The sequence below is a fragment of the Echinops telfairi genome, unplaced genomic scaffold, assembly GCF_000313985.2.
Source record: "Echinops telfairi isolate 266 unplaced genomic scaffold, ASM31398v2 ScPeMD7_25;HRSCAF=90, whole genome shotgun sequence".
Taxonomy (NCBI): Eukaryota; Metazoa; Chordata; class Mammalia; order Afrosoricida; family Tenrecidae; genus Echinops; species Echinops telfairi.
In genome coordinates, this window is record NW_022103922.1 from 21612567 (window position 1) to 21626126 (window position 13560).

The following is a 13560-nucleotide window of genomic DNA, read 5'->3' on the forward strand; positions in this document are numbered from 1 at the left end:
GCCCCCAGCCAGACGAAGTGCACAGAGTCCCCAAAACGAAAGCTCTCCCGGGCTTCCTTCCTCCTCAGACACCCGCCGGGTCCAGTTCGAAGCCCGGCGCTCTGAAACCAGGGCCCAGCGGGTGGATCCGTAAACCTGGGGTGACTAGGAGGCGACCCTTCTTTGAGATCTGCAGACCTCACCCTGCCCTCTCCCCACGCGCTCCTAGGATGGAGCTGTCGGAACGCAGGGCTCTGAGACGCTTAGGGCAAAGGTTCCCTTTCAGGGGTCCAAGGGTTTCCCGACGGGTGAATTTGTTTGGGGTGGATCGGTTTCTCGCGCTCCTCTCGCCTCCCCTGTGGTGAGGGTTTCCGAGAGGTGCGCCCAGTCCGCGGACTAGAGCCGGGGGGAAAAGCCGGGCGGTGCCCATTCTTTCCTTTTGGCGCTGAGGCCGCAGCCAGGGGCAAGCTCAGGCTTCAGAGGAGGTTCGCGCCTCCAGCGGCTTCCGCGGGGGGCCAGAAGAAAGTCTGGTTAGACCCCAAGGAGATCAATGGAGTGGCCAATGCCAACTCCCGTCGGCCATTCGGAAATTGATCAAAGATGGCCTTGCCAGCCGCAAGCCTGTGACCGTCCATTCTCGGGCCCGACGCCACAAAAGCACCCTAGGCCGCTGGAAGGGGACAGGTAATCGAAAGGGCACTGCCAATGGTCGCACGCCCGCCTGAGACGGCCGCATGGAGGAGGAGGATTCTGCGCCGGCTGCTCGGGAAAGACTGGGAGTCAAAGAAGATTAACGCCATAGGTATCACAGCCTGTCCCTGAAGGGGAAGGGGAACGTGTTTAGGAACCAGCGGATTCTCAGGGTACATCCACAAGCTGAAGGCAGCCGGGCCCGCAAGAAGCTCCTGGCTGAGCAGGCTGAGGCCCGCAGGTCTGAGACAAAGGAGGCACGCAAGCGCCGTAAGGAGCGACTCCAGGCCGGCACGGCAAGAAAAGATCTTCAAGACTCTGTCCGGGGAGGAAGAGACCAAGAAATAAACTCTCGCCTTCTTCTCTGCATATAGTGGCCTTGGCAGTTCTAGTGATCAATAAAAGCAAGCCTTGTTGGCCTGCCCCTAAGCTGCAAAAAAATTTTTAAAAGACAGGATGTGCCAGTCAAGGGCGGGTTCCAGAAAGCTGAGGGGACCAGAGAGTTGTCCGCCTGTCAGCAGATAACAGTGTCCAGGGAGCCACTGAAGTGACAGATCCCCTTCTCCCTAAGCCGCACTTCTGGGGAGTCAAGTGCTCACCGTTGTGCAGCGGAAGGCGCAGGGTGGACTTAGGATACCTCGCGGGGGCGCCTCCCCCTCCATCATCTCTCCCCACTGGAAATACTTTCCGTTTTTTCTTAGCTAAAGTTAAACCGCTCTCTACTTCACGGGGCTGGTGTGAGTTTTAGGTGCACTGATACACATCCTACATACACAGTGCCTGCTAGCTCTCAGGCGGACTGTTCTGGAGCCGGTTTCAGATTGTGTGGTTTAGACAAACCGCTCAGGCACTGGCATCAGAACGTTGGAAAGATTAGGACATCCTTGAGTGCGTGCGTTTGCTCTGTGCTTTAGACCGGCATCAATTACTGTATACTTACTGCCATTGAATCCATACAAGTCACAGCGATGCTCCAGAACAGGGCAGAGCTGTCCTTTCCAGAACTCAACTCTTTCTTCTTCCCTCTCTCTTTTACAATGATCTATTTGAGCAGTCTGATCACACATGGTTCATGCATGGTCATGAACATTCAAATAGGAAACCAAATAGAATCAGATGTTAAAGACTGGTCTTCAAACATCATAGCCAATGCTCTCGCCAATATAAAACCACAGCCACACGTTAGAGGCCACCAAAGCGTTCAGGAACGCTTCCTTAAAACTGTGAGCTGTTGGACTGGCCGGGTCTGAGGACTACTGACTACTGTTTTTCCCCAGGCTCAGGATAGCTGCAGGGAGCTCAGCAGGGGTTGGAGGAACCAGCTCCACCCTGCCACTGTGCCCATACGTGGCCATTTGAGGCTTCCAATAAATCACAGCAGCGTTTACCATCCGAACTGTTGCCATCAGGCTATGGATACATTAGGCCATGGTTCTAGGACAGAAACCCCTGTTACCCGAAATTCTCTCTCGGAGCAGCTGGTGGTTTGGAACTGCTAACCTGGAGGATCGTAGACCAATGAGTACTCACACCACCTGGCCACCAGCCACCTCAGCCCCTCCCCCGACCCCTCTCCATTCCAGATGGGTCCATACTCAAAATTAACGCATCCATTCATGCCAGTTCAGACCTGAGGGGTAAAACTCCAGAAGAAATAAAATTGTAAAGCTGAGGATGTTGGTGTTGATTCTACATTTCTTAAAATGTGCAACGGAATCACATTTCACAGGTGCCAGAAACAAGGCGAGGGAGGTGAACGAGCTTTCTACGTTCTCAAGTTGGTTTGGTTATAGCTAATATTCTCTTCTCAACTACCAGGCAATTCACTCAACTACCAGATCTTCGAAAGGGGAACGTTAGCAAAGGGCAAGTCAAAGGAATCTGAAAAGGGCTGCTCACAATTAGCAGGAAAAATAGAAGTGAAAGTGATGGCGAGGGAGTGGCGGCCCCGTGGGGACATCTTTTCAGAATTTGGTTCTGACGGCTCCAGGTGGGAGATGGGTGAATCCCAGGGAAGCAAGCCTCTATTAACTGTCTCGGAAAAGTAAGGCTGAGGCGAGACAGTGTGAAAACGGACATCTCAGACCCGGGTTGCCACGGAAAAGATGTAGTATTTCAGGTTCGTCTGGAGAGGATCCAGACTTAGGGGGAGTTTTCCTTAGGAAGTAGCTAGATGGGAGAAGGGTCTGTCCCCCTGCAGTGGTGCATCTAAGCGTGCACCAGTAAAGCCAGCCTAGATGGGCTGGAGGAGATGATGGGCACAGAGAAAATTATTCCCAACAATCCCCCATGCCCCTACCTTTATTTAGAAAGGGAATCAGGTCAGGAAAGGAGGGTCTCCTGGCTTATTGCTCACACCTCCTTCGTCAAGATGGATGAGCAAGCCCTGCGTCCTTCCAGCGGAGGTGTGCTTGTTTATAAGGTGGATGCAACGGCTTTGATGCCCAGCTCTCACAAGAAAAGTGCCCCTCCAGGTGCCCCTGGGTGAGAACTCAAGGGCTAGGTACCCAATATGAGTTTTGAACTCAAGGGCTAGGTACCCAATATGAGTTTTAAATAGAAGGCAAAAACATACTTTTATGTAAAGTATGAATTCTTTCTTTTTCCACAAAGAGAAAAGGGAAGGAGCTTCGGCAGGGCAGCACAGGGGCTCAGGAAATGGAGTAGGCCGCCAAATAGGTTTACTGAGAAAAGACCATGTGTCCCCAAAAGTAAGTCTCTAGAAGTTTGATATGGAGGACATTTCCTCCCTCCCCCCACCCCCTTTATACCTTTCTCTACTCACTGAGATCCAGCGCAGCACAATTACGGAGTGACTACTCTGAGGGAGACGTGACAGATGCATGACCTCTTTATGACTGCAGGACATAGCTTTCGGTGGTTATTTCTTGTGAGATGTCAGCTCCCAGAGTTCTAACTGGGAAAAGAATCTGCAGTACACGTATGTATGGCGACCTTCCAAGGATCATCTTGTGCATAACCAGCAAGTGCATTCCATGTCACAGGGTCCTTGTTCTAACTAAATTGTACTTAAAACAAACATCGTGTTAAACCCGGCTAAGAGATTTTCTATGGAAAGTGTCTCCAGGGTGGATTTCTTGGGAAATGAGGAGACTTTGCAGCCTACTAAAACAACCACTTTCTCCTCTATCTGTTTTTGTAGATTTCCTTTTGTATTATTGAGGACTGGCTTATGATGAATTGTTTAGATCCACTGTAGCTATCTGGCCAGCTAAGAAAATGGAACAAGTTAGCAAATGTGTGTGTGTGTGTGTGTCTCCCCAACAACGTACAAGGAGATGGAGTCTAAACTAGAGGTGGTCATAAGTTCTATCTGGAGGTGGGTGGGTGCCCTCCTCGCTGCTGCATCAGGTCCCCCTGGCTTGCTTCACAGGTACACGGGGAGAACTTAGCAGTGCTTTCCTTCTCTTCCGGATTGTTGCCTTCAACCTGGACCAAGGGAACAGGATCTCCACTTTGCGTTTCTGTATGGTTATTCTCGGGTAGTAAAACACATCGTGATAGAAATTTGAATCTGGAAACCCCCTGAAAGTTGCTTAATCTAGTTCTAAATGCTTTCCTCATTATCACTGGGATCTCCCCCAATCTGTAGAAACATTTGAACAACGGAACTTCAACTTCATAAAGAAAACAAAAGATTACACGGGACTGCATTTGAATGCTTTTGTTGGAAGATGTGTTAAAATCTTGCCTCCCTGAAATTTTCTGTGCTCAGCGTTTACTTGGTTGATACCGTACAATTGCGAAATGAACTCTTCTTCTCAGAGTATCTTCACAATTCTCCAAAACGTCTGCAGGGCTGGGGTGGGGTTGTTTAGGAATGGGCTATAACATTATTTAGTGATGCCTTTGTTGCTAGATATTTGTAGTGTTTTCCACTGTTACTAAAAAGAGCCCTCCACGTTTCCAGAGTCTAAGGCTATGGCAGGGATTAACAAGCTGCTTTCCAAAAGTTATCTCTTTGACGTATAGATAAGAAGCTGGAAAAGAGGAGCTGATACCAAGGACTCAAGTAGGAAAAAAATGTTTTGAAAATGATGATGGCAACATATGTACAAATATGCTTCATACAATTGATGTATGGATTATTATAAGATTGGTAAGAGCTCCCAGTACAATGATTCATAAAAATAAAAAGAGGGCAATGAATGTACAAATGTGGTTTACACAATTGATGTGTGTATGGATTGTGATAGGAGTTGAATGAGCCCCTAATAAAATGATTAAAAATAAAGAAATAAAAGCAATTTTTTAAAAAAAGGAAAAGAAAAAGAAATTGGAGGACTGGTGCATTACCAAGGCTACATCCTTAAAACATCCTTGCCTCCCATATCAGCAGAGTTAGCTTCCAAAGACCAAGTCACTATGCAAAAATCAGTGTCAGGTGAAAGAGGATCACCATGTCAGGCCACAAAATGTAGTTATATTATATAACTCTCAAACCACTGAGAATCACGTCCCAGCCAGGTTGACACATCACAGCCAGCATTACTTCCATCTTACAGCTTGGAGGTCATAGCTGCCAGATGTAGATCCTGAAGGTGCAAAATCGGTCACTTTTTACATTTATTTTTACTGTTGTCACAAAGACAGATAATGGGGTCATTGATCAGTGTGCGGAGGGGAAGGTGTAAATGCGTGCTGCAGAACTCTGCTAAACTCAGCACCTCTCTCTGGATTCTATAATCACAGTGACTTACTTGGGCTTCAGCGATGTGCACGAGGATCCTCACCAGATCCTTAAACAAACATAATCTAGGGGGAAATATGGTTCAGTTTGGGGTGATGAAGACTCCCTAGTCTTTGAATTCAGATCCACAGCACTTCTCATTTACTCAAGGACTCAAGTAGGAAAAAATGTTTTGAAGCACTGTGTCAATTCTTTGCGCTACCATTTCCTCCCCCGCTCGGGTCTCGAACACTCACCTCTGAAGGCTATTATAAGAGATAAGGGGTGTCAAATATGTAAAACCATTGGACAAGCAGCAGATCTAAATAAACGAAATTTAACCATAGGCTTTTTAAAATAACGGGCACACACAGGTAACATGCTTAGCATGCAAAGGAAGGGAACATGTCAAGGGGTTGCGCGGCTTCCAAAGAACATATACCATGCCCATTATCTGAATAAAAGCACAATATTCTTTGCCTCGAGACTAGATAAGGCATTTACTATCATGTTGCTCACTTAGGCTATCAAAGTCAATTTCCTCTGAGGTGTTGCCTCCCTGAATTTGTGTCCATCCTGGCAGGTATTCCTGTCTTGATAAGGCAAACAGCTTTCCAAAGGGTGTGGCATCTTGGGATTCCAACTCCCTGAAAACAGAGCTTCTCTGTAACCAATTCAGCCTTGTTATAACAAAATCATTCTCAGGCAGTAGCACACACAGCGATAGAAATTTGGATCTGGAAACCTCCCCTCTCAAAGTCCCAAGAGACCTCCCAACAGAAAATAAAAAGAAGCACGCATCCTTCACCCATGGGGTGAACTTGATTTGAACGCAGGCACACTGGAGTGTGGCTGGAAACACAATGCTCCCGCTGCATCCTTCACCACCCACCACCACCATTTCTGCTTTCCCCACCCCCCAGGTTCAGCATGCATCTTATTATTTTCTGAAACAAGAGTGGCAGGACAATTAAGTTTGGGAACCCATGGTCTAGGTGGCTGTGGGTTTGTTTTTTAACACCGTTTCTGCTTTTTATAGTACATTTTAAGTGGAAAGTACAATGGAGAAACTATGGCAGAAGTATGGGACAGCTGAATGTACCTCCTCCAAACCTCTGCTCCCAATGGAGGGTTGGTGGGAAGGTTTCTTTGTAATAACATGGCTAACTTTGTTTAGAATAGCTTGGCTCCTTCTGAACACACACTGCTGTCTGAATTACTCCTGCGAGCACCCACGTCCTTGCTGTTAGTTGCTCTGTCTCGGGTGACTTTATATGGGGGAGAAACATTGTCTGGGCCAGTGCCATTTGCACAATGCTTGGGTCCACGCCTGTGCAGACGTGCCATTAGAAAGCAAGGCTGTTGTTGCTAGTCACAGACAGGTCATAAAAGGGCTTCCTTTTCACAAGTGACAATTGAGTAAGCCTGGTTGATTGGTTTGGCTTAACAATGACTTAGGATACTCAAATTTATACTACCCCTGCTAGTAGAGTGGTTACACATTGGGCTGTGATCCTCATGCTTGGCTGTTTGAAACCACCAGGGGCTCCCTTAAACAGTAAATCCTCCTAAACCACAGGGGTCCCTATTAGTCAGCACTGACTTCAGCAGTGAGGGCTTTTTCCCCCTTCAGAAATAAGCAATGGTTACTGGTTGTCCCCAGTCCCCTTTAGAAGTAGTCTGCCCCCCAGGGGTTCTAGAATCTTGTGTTTATTTTCATTTGCCTCCACTGGCGTCCTGAGAGTGCTGAGGCTCCACTATTGTTGGATATTGTAAAGGGCCATGAGGACAAATTCTCGTAGCGGACCATTCTTCCTCAGCCATCTTCTTCACTGTCAGGCTGGAAGGAACCAACGCAGCGCTGAAATACACCAAGGTCCGTCAAATCAGGAAAAAACGCTCCCACTGCTGTTTGCACCTTACACTTGGCATCTCCACTCCTTTGTTCCTTTGCATCTCTGAGCGGAGGGTCTAAGCGGTGCTTGCTTTCCTATGGTTAAGGTGAAAATGTGATGACTTGGGAGGGGGGGGGGAGACAGCAACCAGGATGACAGAACACAGGGACCTTTACTCGGTACTGACTGCCACACATCGCAGCCAAGTCAGCACCAAGGAAGCCTAGTGTTTTAGAAACTGTGTCTCTGGGCTACCCTACTTTTAACTTCTTCAAGTAAACATGTGTCATCGAAGGGCACACACACCCCTCCCCCACCCAAGGCAGATATTCTGATGGTGTTGAGGGTGATTGGAAGGTCATGTACTGTACTCATGTGGTAGCTGTGCATAAACCAAGAGGTCATTGTTAAAGAAGAACAAGGGCCCACGGTGTCATCTGAAATCGGAAGAGGTGTGTACCAGGACAGTATCCCTGCACTATACGCTACAAAGTTATGATGTCCCCTACAAGACTAAAGTGTGCCTCTCTCCCAAGCCATAGTGTGTCTTTAAAAAATTTTTTTAGTCATTTCACTGGGGGCTCGTACAGCTCTTAGCACAATCCATACATACATCTATTGTATCAAGCACATTTGTACATATGTTGCCATGATCATTTTCAAAACATTTGCTTTATACTTGAGCCCTTGGTATCAGCTCATTTCCCCCTCCTCCTCCACCCTCCCTTCTTCATGAGCCCTTGAAATTTATAAATTATTATTATTTTCATGTCTTACACAGACTGCTGCCTCCCTTCACCCACTTTTTTGTTGTTGGTCCTCCTGGGGTCAGAGGGTTATATGCAGATCATTGTGATTGGTTCCCCCTGCCCCCCTGCCCCTTCCCTTCCTGGTATCACTACTCTCATATTGGTTCTGAGGGGTTTATCTGTCCTGGATGCCCTGTGCTTCCAGCTCTTATCTGTACCCATGCACAGGCTCTGGTCTAGCCGGCTTTGTAAGGCAGAATTGGGATCATGATAGTGGGGGTGGGGAAGCATTAAGAACTATGGCAAAATAATAATTTATAAATTATCAAGGGCTCATGAGGGAGGGGGGGAGGGGAGGGAGGGGGAAAATGAGGACCTAATTGGGGGGGGGGGCTTAAGTGGAGAGGAAATGTTTTGAGAATGATGAGGGCAATGAATGTACAAATGTGCTTTACACAATTGATGTATGTATCGATTGTGATGAGTTGTATGAGCCCCTAATAAAATGATTTTTAAAAAAAAGAACTAGAGGAAAGTTGTGTTTCATCAGGGCTATACTGCACTCTTCCTTGTGACCCTTCTGTAAGAGGATGTCCAATTGTATACAGATGAGTTTTGGGTCTCCACTCCTCACTCCCCCTCATCCTCCTTAATAGGATATTTTGTTCTGGGTCTTTGATCCCATCGGCACCTTGTGATCAAACAGGGTAGTGTGCTTCTTCCATGTTGGTTTTGTTGATTCTCAGCTAGATGGCCACTTATTTATCTTCATGCCTTTAAGACCCCAGATGCTATATCTCTTGATAGCTGCGCACCATCAGCTTTCTTCACATTTGCTTATGCACCCATTTATCTTCAGTGATCTTTTCTGGAAGGTGAGCATCACAGAATGCTGGGCTATTAGAACAAAGTGTGCTTGCGTTGAGGGTGTACTTAAGTAAGAGGCCCATTGTCTGTCTGCTACCTTAATACTTAACATATAAATATATGTACATAGATCTATTCTCCTATCAGTATATATAAATATATTTACATATATATGCCTGTATTTAGACTTCTATAAATGTCCTTTTCCTCTTAGTTCTTTCCTCTAGCCATGATATTTTCAATAGCTTTACATGGCTGCAAAACCTAGGCAACTCATTAGGAAGATACCGTTTGAATTATGGTGCTGGCAAAGAATATTGAATCTACCACAGACTATAAAAAGAACGAACATGTGTGTCTTGGAAGAAGCATGGCTGGGAATGCTCTTTAGAAGCCAGGATAGTGAGACTTCACCTCTCATCTACTTTGGAAATGCTATCAGGGCAATCCAGTTCCAGGAAAAGGACATGATGCTTGGCAAAGTAGATGGTCGGCGAACAAAGGCTGGCCCTCAATGAGATGGACTGAACAGTGGCTGCAACAATGGGTTCAAACACAGCATTGCTGCGAGACTGCAAAAGATGAGGCCGCTGTTTCTTTGTTTCTGTTGTGCAGCCCCCGAGTCACACCAAACGCTCTGGCACCAAACGCTTCCACCTTCCACACCGACACACTCAAGCACACACACAGTTTTCTGCACAAAGACATTTTTGGACTCGTTTGTGACAAAATGATCAGTTCAGGTATTCAGATTGTGACAGTTATCCTGAAGGAATGAAGACTCCATTTACCTTGGATGTTTCCTACAGAAATTATCATTCTGGCCAATTTAGCTTTGGGGCAAATTGAAAGCAGATCAATCAATACTCTACCCGCAAACTCCAGTTTCTAAAGCATGCTTAACTTCTCACTTTAGAAAACAGAGGTTTCCAGATAGGGTTTAGTGTCTGCTGAAGGACTACAAATACTAAGAGATTTCATGTAGTGCCCCTCGAAGGCGCATCATATGGGGCTTCTGTACAAGTGCAGGTTTTAAAGATGTAATCAAATTTAAACTGATTGAGGGTAACATCTGGGAATGGATCATGGACTTCAATAAACATATCTTTTCTGATATATCCATACTGTAAACTGCAGTTCAGGAGTTTCCAGTACTCTTAATCATTAAAGCCTAATGAACTATGCAATTACTGTCAAAACAAAGGAATGAACTTCCTGAAGGGCATAATTTATTTAGGCATTTAACAAAACTAACAAATGGAGCTACTTGGAAGTTTACAATGTATCTTTACACACACGAATTAATCTAGTTCTTATTATGTAAATACTGTAGGATTCTGCCTCAGCTTGAGTCCTAGTACCACCCAGCCAGTAAATACAGCCTACAGACTCTGTTCCTGGGAACTCCATGGACGCACTCCTTCATCTTACCCGGCAGTGGCTCCTCTGCTGCCCACAGCTTCCTGAGCTCCCAGACTAAAGCGAAACCCCGCCATTCATTTTTATCCTTAGTTTTATTCTGAGTAATAAATAAATTCCTGAAAGAAGTTAACCTCCTTACCAATGACTTTTGGTGCCTACAGGGACTTCAGTTAATTATGATTTTTTTCAGAGCTTTTTTAAAAAAAATCATTTTGTTGGGCTATAAGTAGCATATCATATAATTCAACAGTTCGATTATATTAATAAGTGCTGTGCAATCATGACCACAGTCAACTTTTTTATTTACTCAATCAAAATAAATTAGTACTGAGCCATCTGTGGCTAATAGTGAGGGAAACAAAGGCCCACTAGAGTTGAGTCACTTGCAAGGCAGCATCTCATTAATAGGGATGCAACTGAAACCAAGAGGCCTTTAAAAGTGTGATGGCATTGGGTTCAGAAGCACAGCCGAATCCCACTGACTACTAACTACTTGTCACTGAGTTGGCGATGATGCAAGCCATGATCGCCTACCTGAGCCGAAGCCCATGAAATGCGGGGGCGGGGGACCACACCCCTAAAACATAAAGATACTGTGAAAAATAAATGAGGTCATGTTAAACGGAAACTCTCTATTAAGCTGCTTATCATTGTTTTGGAAAGAAAATGTAATTTGAGCCTGTGCTTGGGAAGGAATATTTCCAGAAATTAATTTTTAAAGTCATGTTATCTGAAATATATTCAATTTGTGGTCTGAAATATATCTAACTTGTCAACTATTTAGCATGTGAGTTGCATGGTGTGAACTTCACTGTGTCCCATGTTGTATAGTCACTTAACAATGATCTTAAAGTTTTAAAAATGCTACTTATTCTAGAGGGGGGCAGCTTTCAATGGAGGGGAGTCATTGTTATTCATGGCTGCTGTTTCTTTAAGATCGGAAGAGAGATCTGTACAATTGCTGAGTCAGATGGGCTGATTGCGAGCTTTAGAGAGAAAATGGTGGCACTTGAAAAGAGAAAGCAAAACATACGCCTTTTTGCCTAATACACCAAACACACCAGCAAAGCCATTGGCAAGCATCAGACAACTTGTGGCTTACAAGCAGAAACATCGTTATAATAATTTGGAAGACATTTTGTGCAATAATGAAAAGTGATCCTTTAGCTTATAGTATTCACCTCCCTTGTCAATGTGCTTTTACAGAGAGACAACGACCCAACATTCTCTCCACAGTTGCAAGACTGTTTTGGTCGCATTGAACTGCAATCTTGATTTGATTCAAAATAAACACAATTAAACCATGTAACACACGCCTATGTTCTTATCTCTTCTACTGCATGGTTCTAGGTTCATGTCGTGTTTATCATCTGACTCATTAAAAAAAAGGAAAGAAACCTTATTCCTAGTATAAAGATAGAGACCTATTGAACTGGATACCCATTGCCACTGAGTTGATCATGACTGTGAATTTGAAGATTATAGCCTAGAAAACTCGATAGGGAAGTTTTACCCTGTCCTACAGGGACACTGCAAATCAGCATCCACTTGATGGCACCTAACAACAACAACATCTTCATGGTTTATTGTAAAATCTAGCTTCTTCCTACTTATGAAGAGATGTATTCTGTATAAATAAAGGGTAAGTATTCGTGGCACTTAAAAAAAAAAAGATCTATCTATAAATAACCTAAATGGAAAAGTTATGTCTAGTGTTGCAAGATTTGAAACACAAGTATATTCTACCCAATAGTTTTGCTCTTTAAAAAAAAACACTGTATCAAGGGCTCATGCGGGAGGGGGGAGCGGGGAGGGAGGGGAAAAGTGACGACCTAATGTCGGGGGGTTTAAATGGAGAGAAAATGTTTTGAGAAACGATGTACAAATGCGCTTTACACAATTGATGTGTGTATGGATTGGGATAACAGTTGTATGAGCCCCTAATAAAATGTTAAAAAACAAAAACAAAACAAAAAAAACACTGAGCTCTAAGAGACCCATCTCACCAATTCAGATGAAACATCTTAGAGTAATAAAGACCTCCCCCAACTATTGAAATTATCCCCCATCCCACTGATCACCCCATTTTCCTTCTTGGCACCCAAAATGAGTCTGAGTCTAAAATATTAAATCTTACCTAAAAGTCTGGACCTCATTTAAAAATACAAAAGTTAAGACAAAGTTAAAAAGGTAACTTCTGCCACATTTCTTGGATTGTGTCCCACTGGCTCACTTGCACCAGAACCTCCCTGTTTTAAATTGCAGGCGCACCTCCAACCAGATGCCCTCTAAAAGAGCCCTGAAAGGTGTGCTCCCTGGCAGTAGCCCAGGTAATGATGCTGCTGGAAAACTCCGCCTTACCTCCTTGGTGGGTGTATCACTGCTCTCCTGCTTAAGACAATTTGGCAAAGATATTTCTCTTTGCATTGCTCTGATTGACACCATGTTCTTAGTGTCGATTGTATTTAGGGCTTGAATATCTTTGTTCATATGATTCTGGACCTCCACCACAGCATTTTTCCTCCTTTAAGACATTGCAACAGAGCTTCAAAACCACTTCTAAAATCCAAGATTCTGTTTCGAAGGCAAATGGACAGACAGAACAATTGGAAGGGCAACTTTAAAAGGGCACGTGCTCTTAATGTGTGCTACCACGTGGATTCCCAGGGCACCCAGGGCACAAGAACTGGCAAGTACCATTTACCAGGAACAGTGGCCCATGACTGTTTCGCCCGGCAGCTTTCCCCATGTCGGAGAATCAACCACCCCTTCAGGTACAATGCTCAAACACAATTGCTTGTTGCTTAGAAGGGAAAGCATATGCATGCTTACTTATGTCATTTTACTCAATAAACAAACTGAGAACATTTTATTAGTCCTCTCTCTCCACCCACTTCCCGCCCCCCCCCACTACTGATGCTGACATTTAGTAAGTTTGATCATTTGTAAATACAAGTGTGTTTGTCAGATTGAAATGGGTGAGCTGGGATGTGCTGAGTCTGATGGGGGTCTCAAATTGCTGGGTATATGCTTGGTGTGTGTTGGGGGAGCTTTAAAAAGCTTTTTTCCCCCCCACTGAACACAGCCTTCATAGATTCCCAATGTTTCTTTGGTCAATTGGTTTACACTATTGTATATGTAGCTCTTGTATTAGTAGCTACTGACTTTCTTTTCTAATTAGTGTTTTTTTTAATAATTTTATTGGGGGCTGATACAATTCTTATCACAATCCATACATACATCCATTGTGTCAAGCACATTTGTACAT

The 13560-nt window shown here is 44.7% G+C and overlaps 1 protein-coding gene across 1 annotated transcript in view; it reads right to left on the reverse strand.

Moving 5' to 3' along the window:
• LOC123521593 (cyclin-dependent kinase 4 inhibitor B-like) overlaps positions 1–13560 on the reverse strand; it is a 29141-nt gene that overhangs the window by 10597 nt on the left and 4984 nt on the right. The window lies entirely within an intron of this gene.